The 24,645-nt window shown below is 45.6% G+C and overlaps 1 long non-coding RNA gene across 1 annotated transcript; it reads left to right on the forward strand.

Annotated features, from left to right (window-relative positions):
• The first annotated feature begins 21,338 nt into the window (after positions 1-21,338).
• LOC142664950 (uncharacterized) lies at positions 21,339-21,981 on the forward strand. Its single transcript, XR_012851423.1, has 3 exons — positions 21,339-21,396; positions 21,747-21,832; positions 21,956-21,981. It is a non-coding gene; the product is annotated as an uncharacterized LOC142664950 (long non-coding RNA).
• Positions 21,982-24,645: the final 2,664 nt, after the last annotated feature.

Here is a 24,645-nt window from a genome sequence, read left to right on the forward strand (position 1 = left end):
TGAGTTACTGGATTTCACTGTACTGTAGTCACTTATATGGTCTGCAGAGAGCCTGTGTAGGACTGGTTTCTACCTCTATATGGTCACTCGTTGGTGGTAATTTGTTTTACTACAAACGTTTTACTACACAATCAAGAGTTGTTGCATTATTTTTATATAGCTGAAAGGTGGGCCCCACGAATTATCTCCTCTGGTGGGCCCAAGGTACTCCAGTTCGACACTGTAAGTAAATGATATGTTTTGTGCTTACATCGGTTTCAGTAAACCCTGAAGGATTCAACACATTGGGAGGCAGAACTTGGCTGGAGATACAATGCTGCTACTCAAGTCTGCCTGGTTGGTTTCATGTCTATTGTTAAAATTCATCCCGTGATAAACAAGGGAATTGTCAACCAATTCAATGAAAGCTTATAAATTCTTGACAAAGCCATTAGCTAAGGTTATTATGTAATAAAAAATATAAGGTAGAATATCCAGGTCAATTAGACTGGGAATAGATGGAAATTCTAGATTGATAGACTGGTTTATTTAATTTCAATGAGAACTACCTGAAACATTCCTTAAAGGTGTGAAAAAAGTGTTTTATGTCTTATTTAGTCAGGCTGTAGTGACTCAACCCCCTTTTGGAAAGTCACACCCCGTCACAAAAAACTGGCGAGGGCGGTGTAAAAAAGGCAAAACTTTTGGGTGACTTTTCTACACCAGAACACTGGCATAGAAAAGTCCCCCAGTTTGTGCATCTGTAGCTGTTGTGTTGTCCGATCACTACACACAGAAATTAACATAGTTTGACATCATTTTTAAATGTACACACAGGCGTTTGTGTATCTTTAATAAGGATAATTTAAAATTCTGATGCGCATTAATCTTCTAGCACAGGACAGCAGCATAAGAGGATCTGTAGTTACAGAGCAGAGCCGTCAATCACATGGGAGCCCCTCCCACACAGAGCTGTCAATCACATGGGAGCCCCTCCCACACGGAGTTGTCAATCACACGGGAGCTCCTCCCACACGGTGCTGTTTAGTTATACCGTATATGCAGTGAGAAAAACAGCAGTGGTTAATACAGATCTCCTATTACTGATACCTCTCCCCGATCCAACGCCGATTTGCTTGCGGCAGAGGCCTTTCCGCTTTCAACCGCTTGTCAACTCCGGTTGCCTTTACAACAGTCCCCCTTTGATGATGTCAGGCCTAGTGGTATATTTAAGGAGAAATCTGATGATACACTATTGCGTAGATTAAGGTACTTTCTATTGAGCTATTTACTGTTTAACCTTGACCCTGACCTTGGCCTTACCCCTAGATTCTGCCTTCATCTTGCACCTCTGCCACCGCAGATTTCTTCGACTCCTTACCTCCGCTTAGACAGTGCCAAACCGAATGCGGTTCAAGGATCCACTTCAGTGAGAATCCTAACAATTGCTATTTGTTTTAACCCCTTGGCAAAATGTCACATACACGTACATGACAGCCACCATGGGGGAGCCCTTTCCGGATGTCACGCTCCATACTTCATACTTATCGGGTGTCAGCTGTAACATACAGCTGACACATTACTGCAGATGCTGGGATCGAAGATAGGACCTATGCCATGGTCAATAGCAACCGCAGCATCTAAGCGATCATGGGTTTCTGATAATTGCCATTGCAGCCTAGGTGCCCAATGAAGGCCTCCAGGTCTGCCATCTTTGTACGGCACGGCTTGATAGGAGCAGGTAATAAACACAATATACCGCAATACATAAGTATTGCGGTATATTGTGCAAGCAATCTAAGGGTATGTTCACACGGCAGCGTCCGTAACAGCTGAAATTACGGGGCTGTTTCCAGGAGAAAACAGCCCCGTCATTTCAGCCGTAACGGCATGTGCAGGCACTTGAACGCCGCGTCCATTACGGACATAACTGGAGCTGGTTTTCCATGGAGTCCATGGAAAACGGCTCCATTTACGTCTGAAGAAGTGACATGACACTTCTTTGGCGCGGGCGTCTATTTACGCACCGTCTTTTGACAGCGACGCGTAAATATACGCCTCGTGTGAACAGACAAACGTCAGCCCATTGCTTTCAATGGGCAGATGTTTGTCAACGCTTTCAAGCCGTAATTTCAAACGTAATTCGGGGGTTAAAATGCCCGAATTATGTCCGTAAATAGGCCGTGTGAACATACCCTTAGGGCATGACCACACGTGGCGGATTTCCTCCGCAACTGTCCGCATCAATGCCGCACCTAATCCGGGTTGCGGATTACGGCTGCGGATCTGCCCAAAATGTGCAGTAAATTAATGCGTACTAGCTGCTGCGGACTGCGGAAAAAGTGCTTCCCTTCTCTCTATCAGTGCAGGATAGAGAGAAGGGACAGCACTTTCCCTAGTGAAAGTAAACGAATTTCATATTTACCGGCCGTTGTCTTGGTGACGCGTCCCTCTTTCGGCATCCAGCCCGACCTCCCTGGATGACGCGGCAGTCCATGTGACCGCTGCAGCCTGTGATTGGCTGCAGCCGTCACTTAGACTGAAACGTCATCCTGGGAAGCCGGACTGGAGACAGAAGCAGGGAGTTCTCGGTAAGTATGAACTTCTATTTTTTTACAGGTTGCTGTATATTGGGATCGGTAGTCACTGTCCAGGGTGCAGAAACAGTTACTGCCGATCGCTTAACTCTTTCAGCACCCTGGACAGTGACTATTTACTGACGTCTCCTAGCAACGCTCCCGTAATTCCGGGAGCCCCATTGACTTCCTCAGTCTGGCTGTAGACCTAGAAATACATAGGTCCAGCCAGAATGAAGAAATGTCATGTTAAAAAAGCAAGACGCATCCGCAGCACACATAACATGTGCATGACAGCTGCGGACTTCATTGCGGAACTTAGAATCTCCATTGAAGTCAATGGAGAAATTCCGCCATGAGTCCGCAACCAGTCCGCCACTGCTCCGCAACAGACAGAGCATGCTGCGGACACCAAATTCCGCTCCGCAGCCTATGCTCCGCAGCGGAATTTTACGCATCGTCTAAACGAACACTTCTAAATTTAAGTGGAAGTCAATGGAGAAACGGCTCCGCTGCGGATTAAAGCTGCGGAGTGTCCGCAGCGGAATTCAAGTGAAATTCCGCCACGTGTGAACCCAGCCTAACAATCGCTAGTTCAAGTTCCCCACAGGGACTAATAAAAAAAAACGTTTCCCATTTTCTCCCTAAAGTAATGTAATTTTTTTTTTAAATTAACGTAGTTGGTATCGCCGCATCTACAAGTACAAACTATTTACCATGCACAGTGAATGCTGTAGAAAAAAACAAAATCTAAAAGTTTTGGCTCTCAGAATATGTAAAAGTGGTAAAGCATAAAAAACTATATCAATTTGGTATCACTGTAATCGTATCGACCTGCAGAATAAAGTTAAAATGTATTTTTTACCGTGCTGTGAACGCTGTAAAAAAAAACAAAAAAAACAAACCTCGCCCACAAAAAGGAAACCCAAAAAATTATGGTGGAATTGCTGTTTTTCCCATTTCACCTCACAAAGGATTTTTTTCTGTTTCCCAGTACATTATATGGTACAATAAATAGTGGCAATAAAAACTACAACTCGTCCCGCAAACAATGTCGACAGAAAAATAAAAAAGTTAAGGCGAGGAGGAAAAAGTGAAAAAGAATAAGCAAAAATTTCACAAGGTCCGTTGAAACAATAGCCGTGCGAACGACCCCACTGTAATTCATGCGTCCGCGTGACGGATGTTTTTTAATGGCCGTCACACGTATCGTATTCAACGTTCGTCTGAATGAGCCCTTATAATACTAGTGCCTACTTCTTTCTCTGCTACTTCTATACCGTGCATGGACAATTCATATTGAAAAAGTATAAAGGTGATCATGCTGAACAAAGAACAATAAGGGTATGTGCACACGATAAGTGTCTTTTACGTCTGAAAAGACAGACTGTTTTCAGGAGAAAACAGCTGCGTCGTTTTAGACGTAAAAGCTCCTCCTCGTATTATGCGAGGCGTCTTTGACGCTCGTAGTCTTGAGCTGCTCTTCATTGACTTCAATGAAAAACGGCTCAAATTACGTTGCAAAGAAGTGCCCTGCATATAATGTATATAAGTGTCCTGTACTTCTTTGCCGAGGCAGTCAATTTACGCGTCGTCGTATGACAGCTGTCAAACGACGATGCGTAAATGACAGGTCGTCGGCACAGTACGTCGGCAAACCCATTCAAATGAATGGGCAGGTGTTTGACGACGTGATGTAGCCGTATTTTCAGGCGTAAATCGTGGCATAATACGCCTCGTTTACGCCTGAAAATAGGTTGTGTGAACCCAGCCTAACAAATAGACTTAACAATAATTTAATTTATAACAAAAAGTTCTCAATCACAGTATGTCATGCCCCACTTTGGAATCTATCACTATCTGATGCCCGTACATGCAACAAGCGTGTGGTGGTAGTGTGATGTGGGGCAAAAACCTGCATAGCAAAACCATGGCAATTGGCGGCATTCAACCACTGCATGTCTGCTACGTGTACGGGCACCCTAAAATGACCCTTAGGCCCCATGCACACGACTGTATATTTCATCCGTAATTACGGACCCATTCATTTCTATTGGCCACGGACACCTTTCTGTATTTTTACTGATGGGTATCCATGCTGAAAAAATTATAGAACCTGTCCTATTCTTGTCCGTAATTATAGCACGGACTCTCCTATAGAAGTCTATGGGTGCTTCCGTAAATACAGACGGCTACGGATGTGCATCCGTAAACCGTACGTATTTACGGAATCAATGCTATGCAAAATGTAGGTGACATCATTTGCAGCCTCCCTCTTTTTTACGAATACGTATATATGGATCAAATACAAATGCACTACGGACCATATTTGCGGATACCGTTCCGTGTATACGATTAAGTTACGGATGACTATGGATCCATATTTACGGATAGATGAAAATATGGTCGTGTGCATGGAGCCATAAAGATTATCTGCACTTTCAAAAAACTTTTGATATGTCATAAAGACATACAGATGTAGCCAAGTTTATCTTGACTCTGATAACTTGCGCAGCGTGATGTCACACAACAAAAGCCATTGAAAAAGTCAAGTTAAAGTTTCCTGACACTGTATTTAATAGGTTAAAAGTCAAGATAAAGATGGACACAACTGTATCAAAAGTTTGGATCTGTGGGGGCCCAGGTGCTGCGACCGTCACTGAAATGAAGGTGCAGAAGCGCTCAGCTGAGGACCCCCCCCTTTCGGCTGGGATCGGCGCTCCTTGTCAGGCGGAAGACGGGCTCCCGTAGATCGCTGCAGTTACAGGAGAGTATAGAGAAGTCTGACGAAATATTTGCCCTTTGCATTTAAGTAGCATACTGGATTTGAAAAATATATATAAAACTTACATGAGACAGAATTTCCATTGCGCTCAAGTCATCCGTCACACGACATGTCTTCTGGTTGTCCTGTCTATAGACTTGCCACACTCTGTCATCAATGGAGATTCTGGAGAGAACCAATATGCTGACCGTTCTACCATTAACTATTCGTCTTTGCTCAATTGAGTACATTTCTCAGCGTGAATGCCCGGGAAATGGTTAATCTGAAAAGAGGTGTCCCAGTTGCGTAGAGACAGTATTTGCATTGTTCTCAAGTTAATGTTCACTCACGACATGACTACTATTGTCTTGCCTATAGACATTTCACCTTCAATCATCAAGGATGCTTCTGTGAACGTTTTCGAGACCAGAGAGAACCAAATTTGCGCATTGTTCTTCCAACCACTATTCATCTTATCGCTCAATTGAGTTCATTTTTGGGAAATACCTTCATTCTTGTTGTGAATTCTCTAGGATAAGTTCTGTACAACAGAGGTGTTAGGTGTCCAGTTGCATGGAGACAGTATTTGCATTGTTCTCATCAATGTTCACTCACGACGTGTCTAATATTTGTCCTGTCTACAGACCTTTCACATTCGGTAAACAAGAACGCTTCGGTAAAAGTTTTCAAGACCAAAGAGAATCAATATGTTGACCATTGTGCTAACAATTATTGATATTATTGCTCTATCGGGTTCATTTTTAGGCAACACCTTCCTTCTTGTCGTGAATGCCCAGGAATGGGTGAAAAACAAAAACATTAACAGGTCTGATCAACTTATTTGTGGCATCAGCTTCTTCAGCTCATTATACGAAGTTCTTACATTTTGTGGATATATTTTGCGGTTACCACAGATCAATTTGGTGTTCACTTTTGAAGTCCAAAGGGTTAGCACAGTTGTGTGTCTGGCAATAATGTCTTGTAACATCTGGCTTTCCACCTGGCTATCTGTACATTTTTGCTTCCGAATTGTGAACATCCAACACCAGTTCTACGTGTATCTCCAAAGAAGATTCCCCAAGATGATCCTATGGCTCCTACTTCCATCCGTTATTGGCTCCTTCTTTTTAAGTCTTACTTTCTCATGGGACTTATCGGAGAAGAATTGGTCAAAGATGGTCCTCAATGCTTCCCGACAAAATACGTCTACCTCATTCGATCCACCAAGATGTGTTTGCTTGTATGAAGCTTTCATTGGGTTGTCTTCTGGGGTTTCTTTTGTCTTTAGCATCACTGGTGACCATTATGAAATCTATCTACGGACACATGAAGAAGATGCAAAAAAGTGGTGACAGCTGCCGAAACCCTAATCTAGATGCTCATATCAAAGCCACCAAAACGATAGCTTTATTACTCATAATCAATGCATTTTTCTGCTATGGTCTTACGCTGACTGCTTTTAAAGGGAACGATTCCACGTGGATCCCTATTTATATATTTTTACTTCTGTTTGCTATGCCCTTAATTCTTTGAACATAATACTAGGTAATAGTAAACTTAAGAGAAGATTTTTTGCCAGATTTGTTCCCTGTTCTTCCTACTGAATACAGAATAATATATAAATAATGGATTTGTCTAATATTTTGGGATATTACTACACTGTCTAGTACAGCTGATGGAGCATGCTTACTGCCACGTATGTTGTGTGGCTCGGGGGACAGGGGAACGGGGTCACCTGTTCAAGTGATTATGCGGGTCCCAGCAGTCACCCCCCCCCCCCCCACCAGTCTAAGGGTATGCTCACACGTCTCAAAATACGGAGCTGTTTTCAAGGACAAACAGACCCTGATTTTCAGACGTTTTTTGAGCAACTTGCATTTTTTGCGAAGTTTTTCGCTGCGTTTTTTACGGCCGTTTTTGGAGCTGTTTTCATTGGAGTCTATGAGAAAACGGCTCCAAAAACGTCCCAAGAAGTGTCCAGCACTTCTTTTGACGAGGCTGTAATTTTACGAGCCGTCTTTTGACAGCAACGCGTAAATTGACGGGTCGTCGGCACAGTACATCGTAAAGCCCATTGAAAGTAATGGGCAGATGTTTGCCGACGCATTGGAGCCATTTTTTCAGACGTAGTTCGAGGCGTAAAACGCCTCCATTACGTCTGAAAATAGGTCGTGTGAACCCATCCTAACATTTACCACCTATCCAGTGGAATTAATATTTTTAGCTGGAATATCCCTTTAAGAAGAATCAATATTTGACTACAAAAATGTAAATCGAGTCATGACTGCCCATACATTGCCCTTCGGAGGTAGAGGAATGTACAAGAAGTCCTTACTGTGCCACCGCAGGGTAAATTATGCATTCCATGGTGTCCAGTGAAATCAAAGGACCATCAATGTAATACATGGACATGTTTGGTCCTCTAGAACAAGAGCCACTCTTTGAAGTCGCTCTCTATCTTGGCCGATAGGGACCCCAAATGAATGTTGAAAATAAATGGGCTGCCCGGTCCTTCAGAGGGAGAGAGCTTTTTGTTGCCGCTCTTCACTCTGGCTGATAAATGAGGGTGCTGTTCGTGGGATTCCCTTCTATTGACTCATGGTATTATAAATTGGGTTTTCTTAACCAGACAAGTTGGTCTTTTCGGTGGGATCGGCCAAAGATCTCCTTTATATAGGACCCAACAGTTCCCTACCTACTGATGTCGGTAGAAAGAAGATGAAGCATGTGGGATTTCTACATGCCTGATCCTTTGTTTCCCCGTAAAATTGACCTTTTTTCAGACAAACGTAGAATACGTCCATGTGACAGCCGTTAAAACAACCGCTGTCCCCCGGAAGCATGTATTTCAATGGGGCCGTTCACACGGCCGTTGTTTCAACGGACCGTATGAAGGGTCCGTTGAAAAAAAGAACATGGGGATCCGTGAAAATGGGACCCACACGGGGGCAACTCAGATGTGAAAAATGGCTATTTTTCACATCCGAGTTTCCCCATGTTCGTCTGAATAAGGCCTAAAGTTCAGGATTTTATTTAAATGTAGACCCCCTTTGAAGCACTAGAGGGCACAATATGACTGGTAGGACTTGGGCTTGGTCTTGGGCTTACTGCCAGTGCAGAAAAGCGAATATTACAATAGAGCACAGCTTATTAAAGTGCCACACCAGTGAATTAATCTGTTATGTATATGAACAAACTGCAAGATTGAAACATAATAAATATTCCTATCTCAATAAAAGTGATATGTTTCCAAGTCTCAATTGAGCTGAGGGGGTCACAATTTGTAAAGGAGGAAAGACAGCCATATATATTTATTAAAAAAATGCTTTAAACGGGTTATCGCCACTCTTGACCATGGACTGTGTGCAGTCTTGCAGTTCAACTCTATTCACTTGAATGCAATACCATACACAGCCATGGACAGGAGTGGCGCTGTTTCTGGAGAATGGGAATAGAGGACTACCGATGACCACGCCAGCGTTATAGTTGAAGAATCTGCCCAATAGAAGTACAGCCACAATTGTGTAGAGTATATAGTGTCGGGGATCATTACCATGTATATTGTTTGCAAAAATATTATCCTCACACATATGTATATACATTTCAGTTCTTTGTGTAATATACTGATATATAACAAGTTCTTTGTTCATGTCGGACACGCCTATGGAGACACCGCCCCTGGAATGAAAGAGAAATGCACAGAAGAACTTACAGCTGAGGAGCCAATGGGGCTTAAGCACGTCCCACATCTCTAGGGAGGAGACATGTGTCTTTTTGTGTTCTTTGTTCTAAAATAAAGTTCAGTTGACTTCCTGTCCTATCTGAGGAAAGCTGTGTACCAACATCTCTCTGGCTGGTTTACTTCTTTCTAGGCATGCATTCAGGTTTAAATTTACAGAGGTGGTTATTCGGTGTGAAATAACAGGGACAAGGAAGCTACCCTGACATACGGACCTGACAATAGTACCTACCCCAAATGTGACCTCCGTCCCTGCCCCCGCAGTCATAGATCATCATGGTAGCCTAACCCCTGGACACCTCACACAGCCAGCAACATCAAAGATCTGTACAGGGATATACTGTATGGCACTATTCACCTGGACAGTGTATGTAATATGTATGTTGGGGCTATGTGATGTTTTCTGACCGCTGTATACACTGTCTGCGGTATACGCTTATCTAAAGGGGGGTGCTTGGGTAAGTATCTGTAACAAGCACTTTGGGGGGATCTGTGATAAGCACTCTGGTGGGCAGTCTATGCCGGTCTCTGAGGAACATTTGTGGCTGACACACCACATGGAGCTTTTGAGGCTGTTGTCCTGGGTGGAGATCTCCTAAAATTTGAATCACCCTTCCAGGGAAATTTTAAGCCCTAACTCGATCCACCCAGGAACACCCACGGACCCTCCCAAAAACACCTATTTTGGGTCACAATTGCATAAACCCTTGAGAACTGTTTTGTGGGATAACAGGGGTGGTATGAACATCTTCTGGGTGTGTGCCAATTTGCCTTTTAAATCTTTGCCACGGGCCCCACAAATTTGTTAAAATGACCCTGCATGTGGCAATAGAGCCTAGTGTAACAGTAAAGTAGTACAATAACCAATTCATAATGTATCTGTAACATTTATCTACTGAATGTTGTAACGGGGCCTGTGGATAGAGAGACTGTCATAGGGCCTACAGAGGATGGTGGGAACCCACTGGGTCATCAAGGGTCACATGGGGCTAAACCAGATAGCGGAATCTAAGGGTTCCCCAGGTATTCACTACCTCCGAGAGAAGTCTCCCTTAGCGATGGCCGTCGTTATGGTAAAGGAACAGCAGACGAATGCCAGGTTAGGTATAGTATAGGCCGGCAAACGAGCACGGTTGGTAAAGCCAAAGGTCAGGGCAGGCGGCAGAGGTACGTCACGGGTCACTAGGAAGAGGCAGCAGGCAAGGAGAGTCAAGGTAAAAGCTGAGGTCAAACACAGGAAAAACAAACAATTGATCAGATATCACTAGCAAGCTAGGAGGATCCAAATTACTCAAGCAATGGTGGACAGGGGGAGGTTCATTTTATACCTTGGGAGAGTTAAGTAGTAGGTGTGCGTGTAAGGGTGCGTCCCTGCTTACCTCTCTCCGGAGGACAGTGAGGGCCAAGCTGTCGGGCGGCTGAAGTGGCCGCAGCTCCGGACGAAGGAGCGTCTTGGGCGTCATGGCAACGCCCGCCCTGCCGCCAGCCATGACGCCTGCGCCGAAGAAGGAGGAGGGCGGACTCTCGCGCGGCGGGACTAGAGCGAGGAGGGGAAGCGCGGGAAGGGAGAGGGGCGGAGCGGTGTGTGGCGCGAAAAGGAGGGAGGAGAAGAGCAGAGAGAGTGTGGGTGAAGAAGGAGCAAGAGTGAGGAGGAGAACAGGAGAAAGGAGCAGAGAGGAGCCGAGTCTTAGGGAGAGAAGAGGAGAGGTGGTAGAGGTTGCTGGATTTGCAGCTGCAGAGAAGAGGATCGGCGGTGTGGCAGCAGGAGGAGATTGTGAGGAGGAACGTGCCTCCCTGCAGAGGAACGGACTGGCAGGAGTGCACCTAACGGAGGACTGCCTGAGCAAGAGAGTGGAGTGGAGCCTCAGCATCCACTACAGGTACCAGCCACACACACACACACGTAGCCTCACTAGGACCCTCAGACCTCCCCAGGCAAAGTCCCATTAGCCGCAGTACTACCTGACTCTCCAAGCGTAGTACGGTCCACACCTACCCTGGTTACCAAGTACGTGAAAGACTATCCTTACACTAACTTCGGCTGTTGTAGCCTGAATTAGGCCTAGAACCCTGCATGGAACTGTTACCGCTAAAACGCCGCATGTAACCCTGCATGGAACTGTTACCGCTAAAACGCCGCATGTAACTCTGCATGGAACTGTTATTGCTAAAACGCCGCATGTAACATTGCATAGAACTGTTATTGATGAAGCACCGCATGTAACCCTGCATGGAACTGTTATTTATGAGCACCGCATGTAACCTTGCATCAAACTGTTATTTATGAGCACCGCATGTAACCTTGCATCGAACTGTTATTTATGAAACTTGTTGGAGCGGGAGCAGACAGAAGGAACGGTCGGGTTGACGGGACTTTGTTGGACTATTAGCTGGACTTCGTGTAACTCGTAGCGTCAGCCCGCCAGTTCAGTTGCGTCCTAGGACGTCCACCGTTCGGACCACCGACTGAGGAGAGAGAGGGTTTGTCATGAAAGGTAGCGGATAGCTCCGCAAGGACCCGTGACGGTGCTAGTAGGTACGTTAGTGGCTGGTTCCCACGACGCGACCCGTGGACCGAGAGTGTGACTCTTACCCTAGGGTAGGCTGTCAGTAGCGGGTAGCTCCCGCCGTGACTGAAAGCGGCGTTTCCTTAGCCAAGCCGGCAACGTGGGGTCAGGCACAACCTCTCTCTGGGGGACTTCCAGCGGGATCGAAGTCCTCAACCTCAGGCTTCCTGTCTGCTCCATAGAGAAGAAGTTATTGTTAATTGCTCTCCGCAGTAAAGAAGTTGCTCAGAAGGTGTGTCTTGTTCATTGTGTACCAACCGCGGTAGTTCCTCCTACATAAATTGGCGTATTCGGCAAGATCCGGAACCTCGCCGCGATGGAACCGTCCAGCAGCGGGACCTTACCGCCGACCCCAACCGTCATGATACCCATGGGGGCCGCCTTAATGAACATCCCCAAGTTTGACGGGAAGAGTGTATCGATTGCGGACTGGACGGAACGAGTTCGCACCGCGGCCCGATTATTCCAAGTACCGGTGACCCACCAAGCCGACCTGGCCTTCAACTCACTCGAAGGGGACGCGTAACAGGCTGTCCTGGTTTTACCGCTAGAACACCGCGACACGCTAGAGGCAATCATCAGCCGATTAGAGTCTCTATATGGAGATATCACTTCAGCCGCCGACCTAAAGGAAGAAATTTTATACCAGGGTACAGAGGAACAGGGAATCACTCCAGAAATTCGCAGTAGGATTACAAGGAATGCGGAGTCGACTAGTACGGAAGGATCCCGCGGGGTGCGCGGCCTTAACGGAGCCGGACCGAATAGTGCGAGACCAGTTTGTATCCGGGCTAGATAGCCGGACCCTGAGGGGCGCCGCGAGGGACCTCGTCCGGGTCAACCCCGCCGCCACGATGAGTGAGGTGTTACGAGAAGCACTCGAAGTTCACCAAGAAGAGCTGGGAGAGGCGAGTATGGCCCTGCAAAATGTGGGTACACCCGAACCCTCTTCAAGGGAGACCGGACGGCCAGAAGCGGTGTTCACAGAATTCGCCCGGGATGTCAAGGAGGCTATTCTGGAATTGAAGACCAATGTTGCTCAACTAAGAGTAATGGCCGATCGACCGGAACATCTTCCTCGTCCGCCCCGATCGACCCAAGGAGGGCCTCGACGCTGTTGGCAGTGTGACCAGCCGGGTCATTTTGCCAGAGATTGCAGGATGAGATGCTATCCAAGGCGAGAGCAGCCACCTTTAAACTAAGGTACCCCGCCGCTGAGGGCCAAGCTGCGGGCTTTTCATCGACGGGCCCAAAAGGAAGGGTGGAACTTTTGACAGGAAAATGCCCCGTAGTGACAGCCAAGATCGGGGGGGTTAACGTTCCTTGCCTTATTGACACTGGGTGGGAAGTAACCACCATGACTTATCAGTTGTTCCAAGAACAGTTCCACGGTGACCAGACTCTAGAAGCCCCTTGGATTGAACTTACGGCGGCTAATAGCCTGCCAATTCCCATTGCCGGTGTTACATGGTTAGTAGTAGAAGTATTTAATTGTAATTTTCCCCGTGCTGGTATTGTGGTAGTACATAATTGTGCAAGGCCAGGTATACCTGTTATTATTGGCATGAATGTGTTGCAGGAAATACATGGTATGATGTTTAACGAGACGAGCGGTGCCCGGTGGGAGGAGCTGGCAACCAACCGGACCGCCCGGCAAGCTTTGTTTCAGGTGCATCAAATCTGTCAACGACAGGCTGACTTGAAGACGCTACAGGGCAAATGCCGACTGGGCCGCCAGCAGATCAAATACTTGGGCCATATCGTGAATGCAACAGGAATTGCACCCAACCCAGATAAGATTAAAGCCATACAGGAGTGGGCCCCTCCGCAGAACACCACGGAAGTACGAGCCTACCTCGGGTTGGTCGGTTACTATCGGAGGTACATCCGAGACTTTTCCAAAATTGCAAGTCCTCTGAATCAGCTCCTCTGTGGACAACCCACCCAAAAGAAGGGGAGCCGAAGCCCCAGTGTAGTGGAACAATGGCAGGAGCCACAACAAGCGGCATTTGAAGCATTGAAGGCACGACTAGTGACCGCACCCATACGCGCTTTCGCAGACTTTGCCCAGCCATTCCGGCTGTACACTGACGCCAGCCTGAAGGGACTGGGAGCGGTACTGGCCCAGCAGCAAGGGGACGTGGAACGCGTCATCGCCTATGGTAGTTGTAGTCTGCGACCGTCAGAACACAATCCAACCAATTATAGCTCGTTCAGGCTCGAGTTATTGGCCATCGTGTGGGCTGTTACTGAACGGTTTGCCGAATACCTGGTCGGGAGTCGAGTGGAAATTTACACGGATAACAATCCCCTGGCGTACCTGGGAACAGCAAAATTGGGGGCGATAAAACAACGCTGGATAGCCCGACTGGCTAGATTCAACTATATCATTCGTTACAAGCCCGGTAAGAACCATACCAACGCCGATGCACTCTCCCGACAGCCGCGTGAGACCCCGGTCGGAGATGTGGACGAGGAGAAAGAAGAAATATAGATACCCCCACTGCGTGTGGTTCATCCCCCGATGCCACAACAGCGGGTAGTGACCGCAATACAAGGGGTTGAGGATCTTACTGAAATGTATGATAGGGCTGAGTGGAAGAAGCGGCAGCAGCAAGACCAAGACATCCAAGCCATCGATAAGTGGGTGCGGCGAAAGGAAAGACCCACGGCAGCGGAGCGAAACAGGTTGTCAACACCAGCTAAAGCATTGGTTCGGCAGTTGGAGCGACTAGAACACCGTGATGGAGTATTATACAGAAGAGTGTGGGCCCCACGGGAATCTCGTGATATATGGCAGTTGGTCTTGCCCATCGCTGACGTCAAGCCCGTGTGCAAGTGGATGCACGAGAACCGAGGTCATTTTGCAGTGGAAAAGACTGTACAGAACATCAGGAATCACTTCTATGCTTCAAACCTGGAAGGAATAATGAGGGGTGTCTACCAGGAATGCCCAGAGTGTGTCTTACACAAGGCGACAGAACAGGCAGAGAGGCCCATGACCATCGTGACGGGTGAACCACTCGAACTACTGACGGTAGACTTCTTAACAGTCCAAGAAGTCACATCGGGGCACCGATATGCGTTAGTATGCTTGGACCATTTTTAGAAATTTGCCGTGGTAATTCCTACAAGGGACCAGACGGCGACGACTACCGCGGCTGCATTGTGGAAGCATGTCATCCGTCCGTACGGGTGCCCCAGACGCATCTTGTTGGATCAAGGACCGAATTTTGAGTCGGATCTCTTCCAAGAGCTGTGTATCTTACAAGGAATGCAGAAATCCAGGACGACCCCCTATCACCCCCAAGGGAATGGGGCTTGTGAACAATTCAATCGCACCTTACTCGGCCTATTGAAAACCATCGGGGACGAACTACAAGAAAGGTGGCCCGAGTATGTGGACGACCTGGTATGGGCCTATAACAACACTGTGCATCGAGCTACCGGGTATACACCATATCAATTGATGTTCGGCCGACCAAGCCGAGTTCCGTTGGATCTTCTGTTAGAAACGCCAGAGGTGGGGGGCGATCGATCCCCGTCACAATGGATCCAGGAACATCAACGGCGGTTGAACGCAGCGAAGGACGAAATGGAGAGAGTTCGGCTCACCGAGAGCCTACCCTTCGTAAAGGAACGACAGCAAGCATTTCATACGGGAGATCGGGTGCTGGTGCGAAATCGCAGGGCAGCACGTGGCCGTAAGCTGTAGCCCCGATGGGAGAGGAAACCATATGTGGTGGTAAACCGCGTCGACCCCGGGCTTCACGTGAATGACGTGAGACCAGAAGGTGACCAGGGACCGAGTAGAAGGCTGCACCATAACCTGTTGCGGGCATGTACCTTTCTGACACCAGAACCAGTCACGTCATCAAGGCAAGAAGAACCGCAGAGTGCTTCACCGACAAATATTGATGTGGATTGGTGGTTGCTGGTTCCATCAGACAACCCTAGTGTTTCCTGGGCTTCACGACCGACCAGGACGGAGAACCAAACGGAGTGTGTGGAGACACCTGCAACGGAATTGAATCGTGTACCACGTTATCCACAGAGGTGCACTCGCAACCGACAACCGGCCTATTTACAAGACTATGAAGTTTAGTGCAGAGGACTGCACTTGTTAACAAGGGGGGAAGTGTAAGGGTGCGTCCCTGCTTACCTCTCTCCGGAGGACAGTGAGGGCCAAGCTGTCGGGCGGCTGAAGTGGCCGCAGCTCCGGACGAAGGAGCGTCTTGGGCGTCATGGCAATGGCCGCCCTGCCGCCAGCCATGACGCCTGCGCCGAAGAAGGAGGAGGGCAGACTCTCGCGCGGCGGGACTAGAGCGAGGAGGGGAAGCGCGGAAAGGGAGAGGGGCGGAGCGGTGTGTGGCGCGAAAAGGAGGGAGGAGAAGAGCAGAGAGAGTGTGGGTGAAGAAGGAGCAAGAGCGAGGAGGAGAACAGGAGAAAGGAGCAGAGAGGAGCCGAGTCTTAGGGAGAGAAGAGGAGAGGCGGTAGAGGCTGCTGGATTTGCAGCTGCAGAGAAGAGGATCGGCGGTGTGGCAGCAGGAGGAGATTGTGAGGAGGAACGTGCCTCCCTGCAGAGGAACGGACTGGCAGGAGTGCAACTAACGGAGGACTGCCTGAGCAAGAGAGTGGAGTGGAGCCTCAGCATCCACTACAGGTACCAGCCACACACACACACGTAGCCTCACTAGGACCCTCAGACCTCCCAAGGCAAAGTCCCATTAGCCGCAGTACTACCTGACTCTCCAAGCGTAGTACGGTCCGCGCCTACCCTGGTTACCAAGTACGTGAAAGACTATCCTTACACTAACTTCGGCTGTTGTAGCCTGAATTAGGCCTAGAACCCTGCATGGAACTGTTACCGCTAAAACGCTGCATGTAACCCTGAATGGAACTGTTACCGCTAAAACGCCGCATGTAACCCTGCATGGAACTGTTATTGCTAAAACGCCGCATGTAACACTGCATAGAACTGTTATTGATGAAGCACCGCATGTAACCCTGCATGGAACTGTTATTTATGAGCACCGCATGTAACCTTGCATCGAACTGTTATTTATGAGCACCGCATGTAACCTTGCATCAAACTGTTATTTATGAGCACCGCATGTAACCTTGCATCGAACTGTTATTTATGAGCACCGCATGTAACCTTGCATCAAACTGTTATTTATGAAACTTGTTGGAGCGGGAGCAGACAGAAGGAACGGTCAGGTTGACGGGAATTTGTTGGACTATTAGCTGGACTTCGTGTAACTCGTAGCGTCAGCCCGCCAGTTCAGTTGCGTCCTAGGGGTTCCACCGTTCGGACCACCGACTGAGGAGAGAGAGGGTTTGTCATGAAATGTAGCGGACAGCTCCGCAGGGACCCGTGACGGTGCTAGTAGGTACGTTAGTGGCTGGTTCCCACGACGCGACCTGTGGGCCGAGAGTGTGACTCTTACCCTAGGGTAGGCTGTCAGTAGCGGGTAGCTCCCGCCGTGACTGACAGCGGTGTTTCCTTAGCCAAGCCGGCAACGTGGGGTCAGGCACAACCTCTCTCCGGGGGACTTCCAGCGGGATCGAAGTCCTCAACCTCAGGCTTCCTGTCTGCTCCATAGAGAAGAAGTTATTGTTAATTGCTCTCCGCAGTAAAGAAGTTGCTCAAGCAGAAGGTGTGTCTTGTTCATTGTGTACCAACCGCGGTAGTTCCTCCTACACGTGCTGGCCCTAAAGACCGGGTTAGTCAGCAAGCGCACGCACTAGGTAGTGTATGAAACACAGAAGGAGAGAGCAGCAAGGGACACCGCAATTAGAAAAGAGTGATGCAGTGATATTAGGCCTCATGCAGACGACAGTAGCCATGTGCATGGCCGCGATTTGCGGGCGCCGCGATGCCTTATGTTTTTGTTTTTTTCTGTTTCTGGAAAAGCTGGATGAGAACGACCACCTCCATATGGGTTGTTACCCAACTTGCCTAGACCCTGAAGGGTAAACCTACCTAATTATGCAGCAATATAACAGCAGGGGCTGGATCACTGTATAATTAGGCAGACTTCTCATTCAGGAGACTGGGAAAAATGGGTGACAACCAGTACAGCTGCCATTACAGCGCATATAGGACTTGTCACCCAGATTTATTATGTTCCTCAATGGTAAATCTCTCTCATCGGCAGCACTTCTGTTTCTGAAAGAATTTAGAGGGCCTCATAGCAAAGAGAAAAACAGTGCCCCCTTCTGATGCTGGATGAGACCACGACACCCCTGACCACTTAGCACAGAGGGTCTCGCTGCTTATTTTCCGTCATCCGACTTCCATTATCATTTACAATAAAATGATAGAAATAAACCAAACACTGGAATGATAAAGAGATGGAAACCCCGAGATCTGATCACTGAGGCCCCAAATAACCTGCTCAGGAAGGGGTTAAACTGCAACGCCCATTAAAGAACTGTGATTTCAGATATCAGATCCTTCATGGCACATTGATAGTTAATAATATGTCAAATTATAAAAGAAATGTCCTGATACAGGATAGAAAATGATATAACCTCTAATCCCAATCCCAATATTAAGAGAAATATAACCCGTCCCTGCAGATTATCTCCACAGCTTCATGTTATAAGCAGAATTATAGCAAACATATAATAAATGCAGTCTAGTGAAATAAGAGTCATGTCCCTTTAAATTTACTGTTCCATACATCACTGATCAGCAGCCAATGGGATCGCTGGATTTGAATTTGAAACAACAACCGCTCAGTGGTCCTCAGTGTGTTACAGGACAACGACGAGTGAAGTTTGACATCGGTGAATTCCCCCATAATGTGATATAACTGACCCCCATTTTTCTCATCTCCCATGTTACTGTTTACTGCTGGTAACCGTCACTAGGGGGAGCTGTCACATTGTATTTATATTACCCCTAATAACTTCTATATAACCTGTATAAATATGGAAATTGTGTGCTCCCCCTAGTGGTGGCTGCAGGCAACCAGCATTTTATCATTTACTCTATGGCTGTGTGATGGGAAGCGTCTCCTGGAACTGGTTATATAGGACCCTCTGCTGCCAGTAATGTTTATTAGGGACTCTCTGCTGCCAGTAATGTTTATTAGGGACTCTCTGCTGCCAGTAATGTTTATTAGGGACTCTCTGCTGCCAGTAATATTTATTAGGGACTCTCTGCTGCCAGTAATGTTTATTAGGGACTCTCTGCTGCCAGTAATGTTTATTAGGGACTCTCTGCTGCCAGTAATGTTTATTAGGGACTCTCTGCTGCCAGTAATGTTTATTAGGGACCCTCTGCTGCCAGTAATATTTATTAGGGACTCTCTGCTGCCAGTAATGTTTATTAGGGACTCTCTGCTGCCAGCAATATTTATTAGGGACCCTCTGCTGCCAGTAATGTTTATTAGGGACCCTCTGCTGCCAGTAATGTTTATTAGGGAGTCTCTGCTGACAGTAATGTTTATTAGGGACTCTCTGCTGCCAATAATGTTTATTAGGGACTCTCTGCTGCCAGTAGTGTTTATTAGGGACTCTCTGCTGTCAGTAATGTTTATTAGGGACTCTCTGCTGCCAGTAATGTTTATTAGGGTCTCTGCTAGCCAGTAATGTTTATTAGGGACTCTCTGCTGCCAGTAATGTTTATTAGGGACTCTCTGCTGCCAGTAATGTTTATTAGGGACTCTTCTACTGCCAGAAATTTTTATTAGGGACTCTCTGCTGCCAGTAATGTTTATTAGGGACTCTCTGCTGCCAGTAATGTTTATAAGGGGCTCTCTTCTGCCAGTGATGTTTATTGGGGGCTCTCTGCTGCCAGTAATGTTTCTTAGGGACTCTCTGCTGCCAGTAATGTTTCTTAGGGACTTTCTGCTGCCAGTAATGTTTATTAGGGACTCTCTGCTGCCAATAATGTTTCTTAGGGACTCTCTGCTGCCAGTAATATTTATTAGGGACTCTCTGCTGTCAGTAATGTTTATTAGGGACTCTCTGCTGCCAGTAATGTTTCTTAGGGACTCTCTGCTGCCAGTAATGTTTCTTAGGGACTCTCTGCTGCAAGTAATGTTTGTTAGGGACTCTCTGCTGCCAGTAATGTTTATTAGGGACTCTCTGCTGCCAGTAATGTTTATTAGGGACTCTCTGCTGCCAGTAATGTTTATTAGGGACTCTCTGCTACCAGTAATGTTTATTAGGGACTCTCTGCTGCCAGTAATGTTTATTAGGGGCTCTCTGCTGCCAGTAATGTTTATTAGGGACTCTCTGCTGCCAGTAATGTTTATTAGGGACACTCTGCTGGTATTATGTGGGGGCATTGCTGGCAATATTTTTAATGAGGCGCGGTCTGCTGGAACTGTTTATAGGGTCACTCTTATGACGCTGTAAATGGGGACTCTTTGGTTGATGTTTTGGGGTGTATTCTGTACTTGTGAATGGAATTAACATAGACAAAATATTCATGTCATATATCTTTATAGGGCAGCAATGAAATCCCATATACCATATGTATTTATGACCAGTATTACCTATATTCCTCCTCCTATACGGCTACAAATACCAGTACAGGCCACACTCCAATGTATTATCATTGTCTGTATATATATATATATATATGAGAGCACAAAGCCCAAAATACAGTAAAATCCACCATGGAGAATGTTACATGAAGATTTCCAGAGATAAATGTTCTATAATGTCAAGATGTAAGAAATAAACACCGCAGAAAACGATGATCGCTCATGATAAAGAGATTCTCCTACCAGAAACATTTCTCACCTATACACCGGAGGGGCCATACATGTTTAATCACTGCCGGGACCCCCACGATCAATAGTACTGGGGTCCCCAGTATACATTTCTCCAGAGGAATATTGTGAAACTCCTGGGGCCCAGTGTGATATTTATAACAGGGCCCCCATCTACTATGTGATGTTTGTCATACTGGTGTCTTCTTTTTTAGCCTCTGGTCCCCTCAGGTATCAGGGTCTGGGTACTACTGCTACCTCTGCACCCCTTTAGCTACGCCCCTGCTCTCCTCCACAACTGGACGAACGCAGTGTGGAGGAGATTGTAAGAAGAGATGCAGCCGCACACTGACACCTCATACAAGATCTATGGGAGCTATAGGACCGCCAAGCGCTGCACTGTCCAGATTATGGTGCTGCGTGGTCTGTACTTGTGCATTGCTGTTTCTTATGGGTCATAGATCATGTGACCTGAGGCACCAATCACAGGCCACAAACTTGAAGGTATCGTATGCAATTGGCGTCCCGAACAATTAATTATTCAACTCAGAATTTTAGATCTCTTTAGATTTAAAAAATATACATATTTTTGGACATTCACTATTAATGCATGTGGAAAGTTGCAGGATTTTGGGTCTTTATCAGATCTGGGACTACATCTCTTTTTTGTGTTTCAGATTGTGATTTGGATTCTACAGTTCAGGACGGGTACAGGATGGCAGCGGGCAGCAGATCTCTGGAGGTCAGTGGCTTCATTGTCTTGTTTTTTCCTTCCCTGTGATGGACATGTAGCAGGAGACTTGGATCCAGCAGGAGAGGTCCATGTGGCCGGCTGTCCACTCAGACAAGTAGCGGCTTATTGAGTAAGAGCCCCGGACAGGTAACAAGTCCACAAATCACCGGCTGCTCTTTTGTAAAACTGACCCCTTGTCCTACTGTCCATTCCTGAGGAGGGATAAGCGGTCACTTACTGGATTCTCTTCTCTTTAGGACATCTATCGGCAGCAGGAATCCGCTTTTGGACTTAGACCCTTCATAAGTGAGTTTTTTTTAAATAATTAGACTTTACCACAAGAAAGTGATTGATAGATGATCTCAAAATACAGTAAAATTCTTTTGTATCTGATAATCCCGAAAATTTGGTAATTTAGCACAAAACTGTACTATAATGTGGAAGACTGAGCAGAGAGAACCAGTAAGGAAATTGAAGATTGAAACTAAGATTTCTATACTTTGCTATGCCCGTCCAATGATCCAGAATATTTTAAAATAAAGCACCTTTCATGTCCCATTGATGACAGATTAAAGGAATATTTTTGTAATGTTATGTTATGGTTTATGGTGTCGTTTTATGACTGATCCCATTATCTGGTTGTTTTCTCTCTTCAGCTTACCCCAGCACCACGGAGGAGAGAGATCTACAGCGCCTGATCTACTGCACGAAATTCTTACCATCCCCAATCTTCAAGATGGAGGTCAGTGATCATACTGGTTATTATGTTCTCTCTATAACAGATTTGTCCATATTCTTTCTATAGATGGAAAAATGTTATTGGAGCGTTTCAATAGACAATTGACTGAATATTTTATCTTCTTAGCGCCTCATGCCAACGAACCGCGAAGCTCAGCGGAAATATCTGCCATGGCCGTGGGATGAAGAAGAGCCTAAACCTACATCAAGCCATCTGTGTGAGGATCTAAAGGAAGAGGAGGTCAAGAAGGAGGAAAGAGAGGCAGAAGAGCGCGAGGAGGAACAAGTGCAAGAAGACCATGAGGAGGAAGACAAAGAGGAGGAAGACAAGGAGGAGGAAGACAATGAAGTGGAAGACATGGAGGAGGAAGACAAGGAGGAGGAAGACAATGAAGTGGAAGACATGGAGGTTGATGAGAAATCAGACAACGAGGATGAAGAAGAAGAGAATGTGGTTGAAGAGAAAGAGGAGGATGAAGAGAAAGAGGAGGAGGAGGAAGAGAAAACGGTTAAAGAGGCGATGAGAAGAATTCAGTGTCAGATAGGAAGAAGAAAGAAAATCCGCCAGCATTCCTTCCTCCATGATATGATGAAGAACATCAGAGGGAAGAGGAACATCATCTGGACCATCCTCCTCAGACCAATGAGAAGATGAAGACTTGTATGGAAACATCTTAACTGTTATTACATCAACAGCAACGACAGTAATATTAATAATATGATAATAATATTAATAATTGTTAGATTAAAAAGGTCAGTCATATTAATATTGGTAGCAAGAGTGCAGTAATATTAGAAATAGTATAATAATAAGAGAGTAATAACAAAAATAATTATATCATAATAGCAGCAGCTTTGATCCAGGGTTCTCGGACTGATCGCCTTTTCCCGGGGTCAAGAAGGAATTTTCCCCTTGTGGCACGAATTGGCTGAATGTGCCCAGGGTTTTGCCTTCTTCTGGACCAACAGCTTTAGGAATAGGGACTTAGATATTAGTGATAGCAATAGTAGTATCATTATATTATTATTAACAACACCAAAGTAATACTAACAATATAATAATTAAATTAAATGTCATTATAATTTAGGTTAATTACCTATAATAATTAGTAAACTGTAATAGGAATTAGCAGCTTTGATCCAGGGTTCTCGGACTGATCACCTTTTCCCGGGGTCAAGAAGGAATTTTCCCCCTGTGACATGAATTGGCTCAAATTGTCCAGGGTTTTTCGCCTTCTTCTGGATCAACAGCTTTAGGAATAGGGATATAATAAATATAAATAAGAAAATAACAATAAAAATGTTAGTAATATTAGTAGTTATATAGTAGTAATAAGATAATATAAAAAATAGAATAATCTCAATAAACTAATAATTATAGTATAGTCTTATTAAAAATGTGTAATGGAAATATCACTATAATAATAATAATAATAATAATAATAATCTTATAATAACAAATTAATATAATAATAACATATTTAGGTAAATTAACTATAAAATATAGTAAACTATAATATTTAGCAGCGAGTTTGATCCAGGGTTCTCGAACTGATCGCCTTTTGCCGGGGTCAAGAAGGAATTTTCCCCTTGTGACATGAATTGGCTCAAATTGTCCAGGGTTTTTCGCCTTCTTCTGAATCAACAGCTTTAGGAATAGGGATCTCATAGTGTTAGGGTAATAATGATAGCAGTAATATAATTCTAGTAATATTATATTAATAATTATAGGGTAATAATGGTAGGAAATAAATAAAAATTTATAAACATAACTTTGAGTCTTCTCCTTTTTTTTCTCTTGGAAAGTACTGATTCTACTTGCTGACAGGGAGTCTTAAAGGCAATGTTACCTGGGAAAATGTATACAAAATACCGGTACTCCAGAAGGAGGAAAACGGTCTGTCTAGTGCCACCTATAGGTGACTATTCTGTAACCTAATGCCCGAAACTTTCTAGAGACTTGAAACAAGATTTGGGTTAATAGCCAAACTAGAGATACCCTATTGTAGACAGCACAATTGAGTGAGATTCCTTTAAAGCAGATCTGGGAAGGTACAGATACTCCTTGGTTAGACATTGACTTACAGGGTAGTCACCTATAGGTGGTTCTATAGAGACAGCTTGCTCTTCCCCCCCCCCCCCCCCCGTAATTAATAAAGAAAAGTTATCTGTGATAGGTTAGCAATAGGTTGGGGACAGATGTTAGATAGCATAGCTGCGAGATCAGACTACATAGGGTTTACTTGTAGTCTGTTACCATGGAGACACAGGCCTGACATAAAACTACATTTTTAATCAGGACTATTTGCAAAGTTCCTTCACTTTACATTTTAGATGCTTTGGGACAGTACGAAAAATGGTGGTGAAGGTGTACATAGCCTTCAAACTCAAAATATCCGCATATTTATTATAATCCTAATATTCATTAGTTCTAGTTTTAGCTTTAAACATTTAATTTTTAGGGCATCAAACTTCTATAAAGAATTATGAAATAAAATATTTTTTGGGAGGATGCAGCTTTGTTTTTTTTGATACAGAGCTCCATACATATAGTTCTAGAGGTCAATAATTCAATTCTTCAGCCACCACTAGGGTCTTACCATATACAAATGTATACACCTCCAAATAAATAAGTGCGAAATATGCTCCCTCTAGTGGTGACTTTAGGCAGCTAGAATTTAATTACATTAAAGGGGTTGTCCACTACCGGACAACTGATGACCTATCCACCGGATAGGTCATCAGTATATGATCTGTGGGGGTCTGACACCCGGGCCCCGGACCGATCAGCTGCTCAGTCTGCCTGCAGGCATCAGA

This window comes from Rhinoderma darwinii, chromosome 12, assembly GCF_050947455.1.
Source record: "Rhinoderma darwinii isolate aRhiDar2 chromosome 12, aRhiDar2.hap1, whole genome shotgun sequence".
NCBI classification, from domain to species: domain Eukaryota; kingdom Metazoa; phylum Chordata; class Amphibia; order Anura; family Rhinodermatidae; genus Rhinoderma; species Rhinoderma darwinii.